Consider the following 15,398-nt stretch of genomic DNA (forward strand, 5'->3'; position numbering starts at 1 on the left):
CCAGCCTCTGCATGCACGAAGGTAGGGCACAGCATTGCCTTGGTAATCAGCACCTGTGGGCCACATAAAGGGCAAGCTTGTGTGCATCACCCACTTTATATCCATACAGCAACTGCTCACAGTCAACTACTGCTGTCCTGGTGCAGCAGAGCCTGTCAGGTAAATGTGACAATGGGAGCAGGACACCCCCGTGAACGGTGTTTGCCCGCCCTGCTTGTACATTCAGGTTTCCCAAAACAAGCACTCACTTCTCAGGAATAAACTTGAACTCCCAACAGGAAACCCCCAAATTACCTCGTATCCTGCAGCAAGAAGCAGAAAGCCAGTCATAATTTATATCTAGCATGCCTAGAAGTTCAAGCACAGCTGAGGGTTTATCATGGGACAGTCCTGTTTTCGTGAAAGGAGCTGCTCAACTGCCCTCTCCTGTACAGTTACCTCCTCCTCTCCTCATCTGCACCCGCTTTCTGTCCAAGGGTTTGTTTGCTTGTCCAGGTCACCTCCAGTTTTATCTCTGTTTCTCTCCTTGCTCCCTTGCCTCTCGCCCACGGAGAGGCCCAGAGAGCTCGCGGCCCCTCTCCTGCAGCAAGCCCTGTCCCTGCTCCCCGCCTCTCACACTTTCTGCTCAATGCCTTATTCAGTCCCTCTGTACCCTTTCTCTTTTGATCATTTCCACATCCCTCAACATTTGGTTTCTCAAGCTAACAACCGCAAACTGTTAAGGCTGAAATCCTTATAAACCCTTTTTTTGTTGATAACACCACAATCTTCCCTATCCTCAGGCTAACTTTCCTTCATCGGAGGCTCCTCGTTTCTGGTGTAATGATTCCAACAAAAGTATCTCTTTTTATTCCTTTAAAACCATTGCATTTTCCCTGTGCTTTCTCCATCTGCTCCCCACACCCATCGTTCCCACCACCACCCCCCCATAAACTTGCATATCAAAGAAACAGCCTCTACTTCAGGCACAAAGAAAAACAGCTTTGAGTGAAGCGCACGGACACGACTATTGAGCCCCACTGAGAAAATGCATCCCTCCAGAGTGTGTGTGCTCTTGCCAGCCCATGCAGCTGATGTGCAACTGCCTCTGGCTCTATGCCCTTCCCTGATGCTGAAACGATGCTCTGAAGACAGCAGCTAATTACTTGGTAATGGCATCAAAAGCTGGAGCTGTGAAATAACTGTGTCTCTACCAAGAGGGTAAAAAACGCACAGTCTCTGGAGGACAGGGGAGTTTAATACCAGTAGATATTACTGCAATACTTTGTTTCCATTAACTATTTTAATGCTTTCTTTAATGTCCTTTTACACAACTGGGACAGTACGCAAGGGCTTCACCTAAATGAGAATCAGGTCTTCTTACTCTCAACTCTGTCCTTCACCCACTCTTATCAATGTCATTGACTTTCGCTGCTCCGTTGTCACAACAAATTAAGCCCTGCACACCTAAAATAAAGGTCTTTCAAAGTCTCTGTTGAAAGCTTTACAGAGCTCTACAGCAAGATAACCCAAGTGTCACCCTGGTCCTCACGCATTGCTTCATGGCCCAGAAGACTTCAATTTATGTCTTTTGTGGAGTTTCCTAACCTGCTGTGCTGCATATCCTGCTCCGCTTTGGTTCAAGTGCTAACCCTGTTGTCTTTAGTGGGGTCATACTGGGCCACTATTAAAGTAGCTGTTGCCAGTCCTGTGCACACAGTGTGTCCTGAGAAAGCATGAGTGCCCATGCAAGGGAGGGCCAGTGCTCTGGATTGGGACTAAGTCCCTCAAAGTCAACAGAAGTAAACCTGTGAGGTAAATCAGGAGTAAACAGCATGGTCAGACCACAAAGGAGTTCCTTATTCCTCAGTTCCTCCTTTAAAAATGATTCCTGGGAAAGGCAAAGCAAAGTCACCTTATGGAAAACCAGCTTAAAAAAGTAAGAGTCCAAATGAACATGAACTACAGGCACACATCTTCACAGAAAAGGGAACGAGAATGCCTCACATTGCTGATGAAACCAGTATCTGTGTGACAGGACATCCAAGGCTAACAGCAGCAACCATCAAAATTATAACTACCACTGGCTGAAAAACATCATATTCCTGTCTCCTGGCAGGGGAAGTGGGTAGAACAAAACAAGATTTCAGAATGCTTACTTCAGTCCAATTTGGGGCCAAAAAGTTTTAAATTCTGACATTTTTGCAAAACAATATACTCAGAGTGATTTACTTCAATCAAAGCCATAACATAGAGTCGAGAGGAAGAATGTTGACTTGATTAAAACAGTTCAGCTGTATTACTTGAAAACGTTGATGAAACCAGTGTGTTCCCACAGAAGATCTAGACATTTTAAATGTGCAACTTCTTTAAATTAAGAGGAGTATTTTACTGGGAGATTCTTTTTCCAGATGGTTTCATTTCAGTGCTGAACCAGAAAGCTTATTCTAGGTAAGCCGAGGTGACAGGAGGCACTTTCCTTCAAAGACTTCACACGAACACCATCTTTCTGTGTGAAGGTTGCCCCAGAGACGGCAGAACAACTGCAGAAGGTGTGCATGTGTGGAAGAGATACTGCAGGATCAAGAGCATTCTTTCAAATGTTCACTGAATAAAAAGAGGCAGCCATTTATAAACAAAAAGCAATAAACAGAACAACTTCAGCCCACTGCAGAGGACAACACCTGCATGAGAACCCACGGACTTCCAGCTTTGAAGACGTGCCTGTGATTTAACCAGCTGCAGATCCCTGCAAACAGGTTTAGATAGAACAATTCTTTTCTCTATCCTACCTCTCAATTCCTCACTAAATTGCCCTTTTCGAGGATGGTAAAAATAGAAATGCTGTTTTGATATACATCTTCTCCTTTTGAACAGTGCGCGGGGCCAGATGCAAGCCTGATGTGAAAGCAGAAGGTGGCAGACATCTGTGCGATCCCTCCTGTGCCATGTACGGGGAGCACACTACCTGCTGGGTGCAACTGTGGAGGTTAGCCACCTAGTTCGTCCATTAATCTACAGCCAGGTTTCATGCATACGAAGAAAGAAGTATGTCATGCGCTAAGCTGTGGGAAAGCAAATGCAGTAGTGGCACTTACCACCTGTGCACAAAGCAAGTTCATCAACCCACAGAGATGCTATGAACGGTTCTCCTGGTCTCCCGGTGCTACGCAGTCCAAACTGGCTCTCCAGGCTCAGTCTGTACCTGACCAGGGACCAAACACAGCCCTGGTCTGTGATGTTGAATCTCTTCTCTAGCACATTGGTGAAAGCCTTGCAAAAAGCACAATGGTAGGCTGAAGCACATGTGCACACCCACACTGAACAACAAGGCTAACGTATTTCGCCAGTCTGTGTATTTTAGCACCTCTCCCCAGCCAGAACTCTCTGGTCTGCTGCAGCTGCCAGCAGCTCTTAAATGGCTGCGGTCATAGTTTAGACTAAGGGAGGAAGAAGGGAGGGGACGGAAGGAAGTATCAATTTAAAAACAATCCCTTTTAAATGCAAGAGAAAGTGGAAATCTATGAGAGACCTTTCTTGTATGAAGAACAGAAAAAAACCCTAAGCCTGGTAACTCCTGACTCGGCTGTGCCAGCCAGTGGATTAGCTCTTCCTTTCACACCCTCTCAATCCGGAAACTTGTGATCTCATCAAGCACTGGAAGGGATTGCTGCTGGCTGCTCCCAGCCCATCGCGCTAGCAGAGGTAACTAAAGTGCTATTCACCGGGTGGATGAATGAAAAGTGAAGGGTTTCCTTTACTCCTCTTATGCAATATACAGTGCACAGAGCCTCTCACTTCTGCCTGCTAATTAATGAAATTTGATATGAGCTGAAGCCAGCCTTCTCATTTGGGGCACCTGGATTGGGGAGAAAGAGAAGAGGGGTAGGATAAACCCCAGTGTAAATCCAAATTCAATGAGCTGCTTTTTCTTATCGGAAGAAAAGCACGAGATGCTTAGTCACTTCAGTGTTGTCAACACTCCAGTTCTTGGCAAAATCAGCCTGTTTTCAGAAGTCATAGCTTTTTCAGGCTGTTTTCCTCAGCTTTATTTTCAATAAGAAATCAGTTACTGTTAACCCCCTTTTCATGAAAAAGCTTAAAAAATGGACATTTGGGAGTCTGGAGGATCATTACTTAATTCAACAGAGAACCTAAGAGTGGGACAAACAAGGAGCAAGCAGCACGGGATCAAAACTCACGCACTTTCCCAAAAGCGGCTCCGATAAGACCTCCCTTCCCAGCAGAAGCGCCCCCGGGCAGAGACGCTCCGGACGCTCTCCAGGACATTCCCCACGCTGAAATCCAAACAGGAACCTGACACGCTGCAGTAATGGAAAAGCATCACCCAAGGTACTTCAGCTGAAGTAGCCAAGCATTAGCAATAGTGACCAGGCAGCTCTGGGATGTATTCTTCCAGAATGTGCAGCTTTTGAAGCCATTTCTGAAGTCCTGAAGAGTGAAGGCAGCCTTTCCAAGTGAATGACAGGGCAGAGCCGAGGAGGGGAGAATCATGTCTTGGGTCTATTATGTCAGTGCTCCCCCTCACCCCAGACCAGCCCAAAATAACAGGGCAAGGTACTTGGCTCACTGCAGAGTGAAATTCTGTGTCATTGGGAGTCGCCACTGCAGCAGATCCAAAGTGACGCAGTGGGAGGATGGCAGCTGCAGAGGAGCGAGAGAAGAACAACTCACATGGGGGAAAGGAGGTGAACAGAAACACCATCCCGCCCAGTGCACGTGGCTGGTCCTCGTCCCAGCTCTGACACGCTGGCAGTGGAGAGCTCAGCAAAGGGGCTGTGCATGAACAGGGGGACTAGAGCAGCTGAAACATGCCAAGCGCACTACCACAGAGTCTCTGACAAACCAACTAAGATTCAGTTTCCCTCAGGACGATGCAAGTGCAGTGTCCATGCACAGGAGGCTCAGCATGTACTTGCAGCTGGGCCAGGGTCACGCAGCTCTGCTGTAGAAGGAGCCTAAGTCTTTCTTTTTAGTGAAAATAAATGCATTTGTTATTGATACACTTTTTTTTTTTACATCACCAAGTTTCAGGTGACTATATATGCACCTCAAAAACACAATTAAATAATCCAGCTATTTCCACGACAGCCAAAAAAATCTGGGAAAAGATTAAAGCAAACTCAGCAGCAGCCATTCAAAAATGTTTCCCAAGGCACAGCCAACAAAAACTTGTCAAAGCTCCTAAGTTATGAACTAATTTGCACAGAGAGAGCTCTTTTGGCAGCAGGCAGGCAGAGCATGTCCCTCAGCTCCACAGCACCTTGAGCAGCCGCACACATGTGGAGACAGCCTCAGGAGATGTGGCAGCACAGCTCCAGTGATGGCCCTGCCCCAGGTACCAGCACCAGTTCAATGCTCTGGGCTCAGGTGAGCACCATAAATACCAGTAGCTGCTCTGATGAGTGAAGGAAAGAGTTTTTTCTCATTTACTTGAGAAACAAAGAGCTGCACTCCTCCCTTCTGTCTCAGGAAGAAAGAAATCCCTAGTTTCCACAGAGCTCCCCATTATTTAGATACTTTTTTGTGAGAAACCGTAAGTAACTCAAGCAGACCCCTATACGGTCTCATAACCATGCTCCTCAAAAAGCATTCTTTCAAGGTCCTGGATTACATTTCTCTCTCTCCTCCTTTCTTTCCCTAATCTTCCTCCAGGATACTCCAGTCCCCTGCCCCTTCCCAGTGTTTCACAGAGCTCACATACTTGCAGGGCTGCTGCTGACTCTCACCAAGGAAAAAACGAGCTGCAACCTCAAGGACATTGGCATGCAAAATCTGAGCATCTCATTTCCACTCCCTCTGCGATCCCCTCTCCCTATTTCTTCTTTCCTCAATGAAATGACTACAATGCTACTTAGAACTTTCTGTAAGCAACAGATTCAAGCTTTGGGTTTGTTTGTTTTCTTAATCCAGTCTTCTATTACGCATGAGTCTGTTGCGGGTGGAGTGAGAGAAAACAGTGAGCTAAAGTGTGAGTTAACAAAGTTCAATGGTAAATGTGACAGTGATTTAACAAGATTCAATGGGAAGGTACACTTGATTATTTACTGCATAGAGGACAGGGTCAGACATTACTGTCAGGGAGACCCTCCCGTTGAGTCATGAGGTTCAGAAAGGACCCCCTTGCTTTCTAAACTCCTTCTCAGAGAGGAGTCTAGGTGCGGCTGGATCCAAACCTAGTCCCAGACTTGGTCAACGGTTTATGTCTAAAGGATTATATATGCGCAATCAATCCTTTATATCACTTAGCTAAGATTTCAAAGTTTAGCATGCTATTAGTCACTTACGAAGTATCTGTTGCGGCAAGGAATCTCTCAACCTCGAGGAGTAACCTTGAGAGGCATCCCTACTCAAGGGGAGATCCTGGCACGCAGCCCGCTGCCATGCAGGAGAGCTCAACGGGCCCTGGGCTGTCCACTATTTATAGAGTAAGGTGATTGACTTATAGTCATACTTGCACGTCAGCAAGTCATTTGGGTCACTGCTCCAGACAGCCCTTGGCTACTGTGTTACCATCCATTCCCAAAGTCCAGCACAAGCTGGATACAGCCACAATGACCCCCACCAGTGGTCACTGCTTACGCAGGGCAGGGGGCGCACGCCGCCAGAGTCCTGCCAGCACTTTGAACCCCACTGCCCTAAGCGGTGACAGTCTGTAATACAGATCTCCTCCTTTTGTTGGGAAACATGTTGGTTGGAGCATCTGGCATTAACGAGAAGCACAGATGGGTACTATCTACCTATTTCAGGCGGCCCTTTTGGAACAGTTGAAAATGAAAATTCTCCCACCCCCACCCTGAAATACAAATTAGGCAAAAGAAAGTCTACTATTTAATTGGCAGCTTAGCAAGTGGCCTTTCCTGCCCTGTGCCAATTTGGAAATAATTAACAACTGTTTTCATTGAGGGAAGACTGAAGGGAACTGCAACACAGTTTTCCACAGCACCTGTAAGGCAAAACTGCTCACCAGCCAGAAGAGTGGCGGTTCCTCCATCACCTGAACTTCAACCTCAAAACTGAAGAATTTGATTTGAGACTCTCCAGGGTAACTCAGAGGGGTTTGCTTCAGTCTGCCAATTAGTTCCAAATGAGTGTCAAAACAAAATGTCAATACAGTAAGTTTGTAGTAAATAATTTTTCAGTAAACGTGTCCTGGCTTTGTCATTGTCATGATTAATGGTGAAATTCTATCTGCTGATGAGGTGAAAATAACACGTGTCGTACAGTGAACATTTTATACTCTCTTACTAATTTGGTTCACAGTTTTTCCACAACTTTCATACAGATCTCTGTCAACATACCTCTTTTGATCCACAACACATGCAGTTGCTGTCTACAATCAGCATTTCCCTAGGAGTAGGCTGTGAATCTTGACATGTTCCCCTCAAAAGGCACAATGATTTTTCACAATGTAGCGAAATCCCCAGAAGGACTCAAGATCAAACTCTTTTCCTTTATGACTCAACAGGATCCAAATCTGTCCCTCCAGAGAATAAAGGTGCTCTCAGTAACCAACTGTAGCAACAAACCAACTCCTTTCATTAGCTGTACTCTGCTCCGCAGTTGAGAAAATACATCTTCCGCTCTCCCAGCTGCAGAACGCACCTAGCTGAGACTCGCACAACAGTAGGTGAACTTCTGCACACCCACTGTCCTGCCTGTGCTCTGGCTCTTAAATAAATAACACTTAGAGACAGCACACAAGGCTATCGCTGTCATTGTTCCATACAGAGAAGGCATTCTCTGCCCTATTCCTCTGGATAAAGTCTGGGGGGAAAAACTGGAGAAGGAAGACTCCATAGCTTATTGTATCTGGTGGATAAAATGCTAGCTCAAATTTACCCATCACAAGCACACCATAGCTCCACCTCATACCTCAAGGAAATCTCTCTTGTCTTGAGTCACTGGGATTGCATTTTCTTCGTTACAGTAAGTGTTCTCAGAATTTTTAATTTACAAAATTTTCAGCCCTCTGTGTAGCTCTGAGCACATTATTACTGCTGGAATCATCCCATCAGTTCTGCCCTTGACAGCGATCCTGAGTTTGCTGTGCTCTAATCTGAACAGAGAGTCTTCCTGTTAGAAGGAAGGGACAAGAATAAGCAGCACAAGAAGAAACAACTGTCCTGACCACTACTTCTACCTATAAAGCTTATCTGGAGTAAGCCTGGCATGAACCAAAATCTTCAAGCTTCACTGCAGGACGGGTTGCGTAGGACGTCTACTACCAGAGGCCAGTCTGTGCCTGAACCTGCACACAAGAACCATGGATACAGGATGAAATGGAGGTGTAAAAAATAGAAGGGTGGATGCATCTCCCAACAGAAACTGGTACCAGTATCACTAAATAGTTATCTCCTTTGCTCTGCCACCGCTCAGCCCCATTTCTTGATTTCCCAATCCTATGGTTTTCTGCAAGCCATGAAGGAGGAGATAGGGTTTAGAAATCAACTCCACAAAGACAGGCTGGGTTAAGGATCCAGCCTCGTAATTTTGCATTGAAAAATGTTCAGCTAATTAATCTGGTTGAGTATCTGCCCAGATATTCTTTGGTATAAAGGAAACGAACTCGGATTTATTTCAGCACTCACATACATGCCCTCTCTCCACCCACGCCATAGGACAATGGACTGCAGACAGAGCATATCTGTAGTAAGTGGACTGGATGTACCATGAGACATAATGCCAATTATAAATTAATGAAATCCAGAAAAAGCAACAATCATCATTCCTCAGGAACATTTTCCTCTCATATGGTGACAAAAGAAATCCCCTATCAGGGTTATTATATATACCAATTAAATTCTTTAGCTAAAGCAAAAAATTATTATTTTAATGGAGGCAAAACTAGAACATTTGGTTAAAATGTTCTCACAGAAATGTTAATTACCACAGGCATTAAACAAATGGAAATCAAAGCCTACCATTTGTTGAGCACTTCACAAACTTTTAATGCAAAAAATGTGCTGGAAAGAAACCTTCAATTTTTCCTCATGAATGAAAGCAAATCCCTGTAAATGAAGCTACATCTATCATGCTGCTAATCAGTCAGCAGACGCAGATGTAATCCATCAATCAAAACCGTTCCTGCACAAACTTTCCACAAAAGATAATGGAATTAATTTGGTTTGATGGATACCAAAATGTGAAAAGATGCCTGCTCTGCTATTTCATCTCAGAGCCTATCATTCAGAGACAATAATGCCAGATGTAACTAATAGAAGTTACCCTTGCAATACCTCCCATCTTCCACCCTGTGTTTATTCTTCACTGATCCTCAAAGACTGTGAAGCGTTGTGTAAGAGAAGCTGAGAGTCGCTGTGCGACTCCAAATTTTTGGAAAGTAAACTATCCTGCGCTTCACTGGCTGGGCATGAGGCTGAGGAAGGTTTTGCTCCTCGGCGGCCAGCAAGTCCTTGAGGTGATGGGACCCCAAAGCAGGTCGGGGCCCCATGCACCCAGCAGACACACACTGCCTGGGACCTTTTATTGTATCTGCTGTAGCACACAATTATATGAACTAAACTTGATGCTGACCAGAAAGATGTCTAGCTCCTACAGACAGACGGATTCAGTACTCTGCCAGAGAGGATCTGGATGGATAGTGCTTTGAGCCCTATTTATCCTTCAAGAGACGCCAAGGCCAGTAATGCTACCTCATTCACTGACGATTAAAATCTAGAGGTGTTTCAGAGGAGGCATCATACTAGATGTTGGAGAAAGTCTTGTTCGTTTCTTCAGTGATGAGACCTGTTCTCTTCTGGGCAGCAAATTTATTTATAACCAACCTGAAATAGATTTAAAGCTATTTAGAGGCTGTCATAAAATGAAGGCACTGACTGGTACTTTGAAACTCATAAAAGCAAAATATCTAGTATTAATTATTGCTAAAAGGTTTCAACATAAACAGATAAAGAAACATATAAATACACATATTTCTTGTACTCCCTTGGCATGCTTTTGCTCTCTAAGGAAGGTGAAAGTAATGCACAACCCTTTTGTCTGCTGCACATGTGGAACCCCAGATCCTGAACGCCTTCCATGGCTTTCAGTAGCTTTGGACCAGATCCAAATTGTCCAAGGTGTAACCTTAATTTGGAGGGTAATTACCCGGGGATAGGAGCACTGTTTTTTTTCTGTATACTGTACCGAATCTCAAACCGACACACTCAGTGATCACAAACAGCTAGTTTGCTATATGTCTAAACACATTTAGACAACTTCTGCCCTCACGTGCACGTATGTAGTTCTCGTGTTCATAATGATTTGTGGTTCTGTACCATATTTACCCTACAAACCAGAATGATATTAGAAGAGCAACTCTTGTTTCCTTTGTAAGTTATACATTACATTTTCTATTACCACAGGAAGCTAGTATGGTCTACTGTATAAATATGCAACCCATACCCCTGAATATTTATGTTATTGATCATCAACAAATACAAGTAAACCCATGATAACTTGCAACTAAAGGCAGAACAATAAAAATTAGAAATCTCGGCAATCCAGAAACGCTAATACTGCAAAATTTGGCTTTGTTCTAATGGGGAACATACTGCATTTTTTAAGATATCTACCAAAACAGCAATTTTACTTTAACTGCTGCCCAGAAGACAACAGGTCTTATTACTGAAGAAACCAACCAGACTTTCTCCAACATTTATGAGAAAAAGGCAGACCTTATCAAATATACTGAAAAGTAAGCTAGCCCTGTCTTCGCGTATAAAATTTTGGGAAAACGAAAATACTGATGTAAACTTTGCTTTTCAAGTTGGGCCACACCCAGTTATTCTTCCTACACTGGAGAGAGAATCCAGAGCAATCAACTGATTACAGCTCTATTTTTGCATTGTTACATACATGCAGGTACACCCGCTAACATAAAATGCTGATTGAATATTTTGTATATGTTACCTTATAGAAGTGCATATAATTTAAACAACAAGAATATGTCTTTTCCTTTGACATCTTGTTTTTGTTGAACACACTAACCAAACAGTAAATTGAGTCTGATTTTCATTACAATGAACAATACTCCAAGAAGGTGGTATTGACTAGTGAGCACAATTTGTTTTGGTCTTGGTACATTAAAATACATATATATGTTTTGGTCAATTTTCTCCTGGAAGGGGAGGAAGTTATTTTATTTTCCAGCTGAATAAATCCTACAACTGTAAAGACGATTTATGCAACGGGAAAGAAATCATTAATTCAACAGAAGAAGAATGAGCTGATACTCCCTCCCTCCATGCTCATTATGCACAGTCCAGCACATGACTGGCAAGAAAAATTAAGATGACAAAGTCACTAATATGCAAAAGATACAGTAAAGTCTCTCAAAATCAGAGGACATCTGGTATTAAAAAACAAAAACAAAAAAACACCAAGGAAAGTAAACCCAAATGATTAGGATTACAACTTATCCTTCACAGTGAAAGGAGAGGTATTCCCGCTTTCCAGTCTACTCTCAAATTCCTCCATTAGTGCTTCCATGAATGCAGCCCCCAAGGCTGGGCTAACACGCAGCCGTCCGGCAGAAAGAGGCACCTGCAGAGAGCCTTCCTGTGGCACGACCTTGCCTCACCCCAGAATTATTTTAAACACTTTGGCAGCCCAGTCAGATGTTCACACCCAGCTGACTGATTTTGGAGGCTGTAAGAGGGAAGATTTTCACCAGATTTCCAAAAATATAAAGGTACTACAACTTTGCAGAGTCACTTCTAAAAGCAAGTTGCTGATACAGTGATCTTGGGTATTCAAAGTACAAAGAACAAGAACAGACCAAAGACGACCATGAATCTAAATTATCTAAAGATCACAGGTTCAGTTTAACTTCAGTTTTCTAGAAGTCACCTCGCCGATGAAGCTCCCTCTACAGTCAGTGGAGAGATGGGTAAAACTTCAGCGGGCAACCAGTATCACTGATAATCTCTTTTAAGATGGATGGATTGCCCCCTAGATGTGAGCTTGTCTTTATGCACTGTACAGGGACCTTACATGATTAATTACCTTATTTTCAGGCAGATAAAGCTGAAGAGCCTGTGATTTTTCAATTTGCAAAGGAGAACTCTACCGGGAATATGAAAAAAAAATTATAGAACTGTAAGAAAGACAGATAAACTGAAGGGGATATTCATTCACCAAATGTGGACCACAAAAGTGCAGAGGCCAACGAGGAGAAAGCAATCATTCCCCAAGAGGCCAACTGGAAGAATTGCAGCAGAGCTCTGAAAAACGATGGATTCCATCATCCTAGCAGTTCCTGGTCATTTAAAAGAATGGAGAAGGAAAGTGGATGCAACTTCTCACAATTCTGCCAATCCTCTGTTTGACTTGTAAGACTAACTTTTATGGAGGGTGCAAGATGTGCATCACGATGGAGATATTCCACTCAGTTCTGTAGGGTTGGCTACATTATACATTGACATGATAAGGACTGTCAGGATCTGGGTCTTCATTGCTTCCACACTTTTCTCAGAGAGCCAAAGCTCTATAAATCAAATAAGACAGAACTTTATTGCATAGAGACAAGATGAAGACATAGCCAATCTATCTGATTCTAAATGTAACATACTCTTGTTATACACAGACTACTGTCAGCATATATCGACCATGTTATATACTGACCACCGCCTCCCAAGTCCTGATATGTAAAATTTCCCATTTGGGATGTTTAACCAAAATAAATGTTCACCTTTAAAGTAATGTTAAGCGATAGCTTTCCACATTACCTTCCAACGCGTACTACCACCTCAGCCTAGAGGCACCGTTTTTCCTTCAGTAGAGGATTTCAAGTTGTTTGACTCTACCCTGTTTATTTTACACAAATGCTATTCCTTTCTTACAGATGGATATGATCTGTTGAAGACCTGGAACATTTTATCCCATAGCAAAACTCATTCAAAAGTACCATCTGTTCTTCCTGCAGGGGCACAGTAATGCCAGAAACTATTTAACATTCCATAAATTAAGACCATATAATGGATAGCTCATTGTTAAAGTGAAGCAAGGAATCGTTTGGAATCTGATGACAGACATTTTGCTGGGATTTTGCCTTAAAAATAGTATCCAATGTATTATTTTTGGTTTGCTTCTTTTAAAACTTCACATTCAACATTAAACAGCAAAGGCATGTCACGATCTAGACCATCTTAATGCCTGGCTTTATCCCCACTTCCATCAGTGTCAGCAGGGTCCTTTCTAATAACTTCAGGGGGCGGCTTGGACTGGGCCAATGGGTTAGAACAGATTCACTGAAAAACCAAATTCTGTTCTCATTTACCCTGGTATGTGTCTGTTGTAGCCGCATGATATACTTCCTAAGAGAACAGAATTCAATCTTCAAGCTTAAGAGCCATTAAAATATGTCTTATTTTATAGATGTTACACTAATATATTACACTCACATGCACATACACACACCACATGCCCCCCCTCCCGCCCTTTCACTTATTGGTAAGAAACCCTCACCAGAAATGAACTGCCATTTGCTATTCCTTTCTAGACGTGCAGATGTTTAATCAATAAAAAGGCTGGACGTAAAATCCTGCTATGAGTATATATCATTTGAGTCAACATTAAAACAGCCTTCATTTGCCACACAGAGAAACCGCAGAGTAAAAAAAAAAAAGTCTACAACAAAAAAATAAAACATGCACAAAAGAAATCAATAGTGCTTAATTGGAAAAAAATGGCACTATAAAATCCTCCACCCAAGAGTGGGACTCAAGTGGCACTCTGCCCGGTGCTCTGGGCTTCCTGGGGACAAGCAGTCCTCCCTAACATGCAAGTCTTGTCACACGCGCCGGGAGCTGCGTGTGAGCTGTGCTCCAGCGGCTCAGTGCAAAAGTTACACTTCTTAAATCAGAAAACTGCTATATACCGGTGCATTTCAAAACCTGTTAGTGAAACAGATAAGTAGATGACACTTACACGCTTTAAGTGATAAGAATTATCATCTAAAAATTGAGCTATTTAATTCCAAAAAGTCGTTATTTAAGACTATGTATGTAAGCGTATACAATTATTACCATCTCTTTGTGAAGCGCTCACATTGCTATAATAAAATTCACAGAAGCAAAGCACTTTTAGCCCAACCATTACTATTCCCAGAGACAATGCATATATTTTTTCCATCACATCAGATCCTGGATGGTGGGGGAAGGGCAGGAGTGGTGGGGAGGGGGAAATGCAACTTGAGAAGTGGTAAGTGTGTCAAAATCTAAATTACTGGGAGAAATTTTGCAGCACAATCATCCTTTATGCTTGTGCAGCTCGGCTCATATGGCTCACATTCAGCCTGTCACACTGAATCATTGCTACTTCTTGACTTACATTAACAAAAACAAACCTAACTTTCGCTTCAGTATGTGAGGTAAAATGCGCTCCGAATTCCCAGTCAAAAGGCCAGAAGCGGCATTAAAAATAATTGTTTTTGTAAGAAGCTCACTTCTGAGGAGAAGATAAAAAAAAGTCCGTGAAGATCTGACTAATAGCACAAACACATGTGTTGCTTACGGAGTATTTTGCAAAAAAATCCGTACTGCAAAAAGCTTTGTCCACGAGCAGAGTAGACACAGCTTTAGCAGTCTTAACTAACAAAGCAAATCCGCCCCTATCTACATAAGTCTTTAAACTGTATCAAACAGAAGATATTTAACAAGAGCTTTAGAGTCTGATGAACAGTTAGAAAGTAAATCTAGAAAACAAAGTACAAAATCAAAGAGAAACACAGCCAGATACAATCTTTGCAACTAGCAGAACACAAGGCACAAAGCAAAGCCAGCACTCAAACAAAGTTATTTTACGCTTCTCCCAGTAAATTTGCAACAAACGTCCCATTAGGAAGGATTTCTGCTGACCTGTGGATGAGCAGCAATGTAGATGCAGTGAGTTTTCCTATCACCTTTTGTTCCCAGCCATGTCAGCTGTGCTCTGCTCCAAGTGCTGCTCACACTCCCAAATCCCCTTTTCCAGCTCTATCTTAGGAACTGCCCAGATTTTGTAGTGTAATCTGAGCAGGGAAGTACCATGTGCCTATGATATGGTTAATTCACTTTTTACCCCCGCAATGCCTAAGGAAGCTGCTTCGCATTTCAAAGCTGTGCCTGCGGCCGCCTGACCCAGGTACAGCCAGGGCAGCACTGGGGCTGCCTCCTCCACCCAAATGGGGCTGTGAAACAGCTCATTCCCACCTACCAAATCCTAGGATGGGGGATTCGCCAGGCTGTTGAGGCCCTTGTCTCTCTTTCCGTGGGGTGCCCAGCGCAGAGGGGACCACAGGCCCCCACACCAAAGGGAGCCAGCTCTCCTTGCTCAGGGCCACCACCTCAGTGCTGAGGCCACTGCCATCCCCATGGCCCTTCACAGAGAGCTCTGGTAAGGCCCATTTTGAGGCC

The 15,398-nt window shown here is 43.5% G+C and overlaps 1 protein-coding gene across 2 annotated transcripts in view; it reads right to left on the reverse strand.

The window, feature by feature from the left end:
• FBLN2 (fibulin 2) overlaps positions 1-14,955 on the reverse strand; it is a 97,863-nt gene extending 82,908 nt beyond the window's left edge. For both annotated transcript variants that reach the window (XM_076363857.1, XM_076363856.1), the window contains exon 1: positions 14,862-14,955. The gene's annotated coding sequence lies outside the window, so the exon portion shown is untranslated. The remainder of the gene's footprint in view (positions 1-14,861) is intronic.
• Between the last annotated feature and the right edge of the window lie 443 nt (positions 14,956-15,398).

This window comes from Aptenodytes patagonicus, unplaced genomic scaffold (assembly GCF_965638725.1).
Source record: "Aptenodytes patagonicus unplaced genomic scaffold, bAptPat1.pri.cur scaffold_148, whole genome shotgun sequence".
NCBI lineage: Eukaryota > Metazoa > Chordata > Aves > Sphenisciformes > Spheniscidae > Aptenodytes > Aptenodytes patagonicus.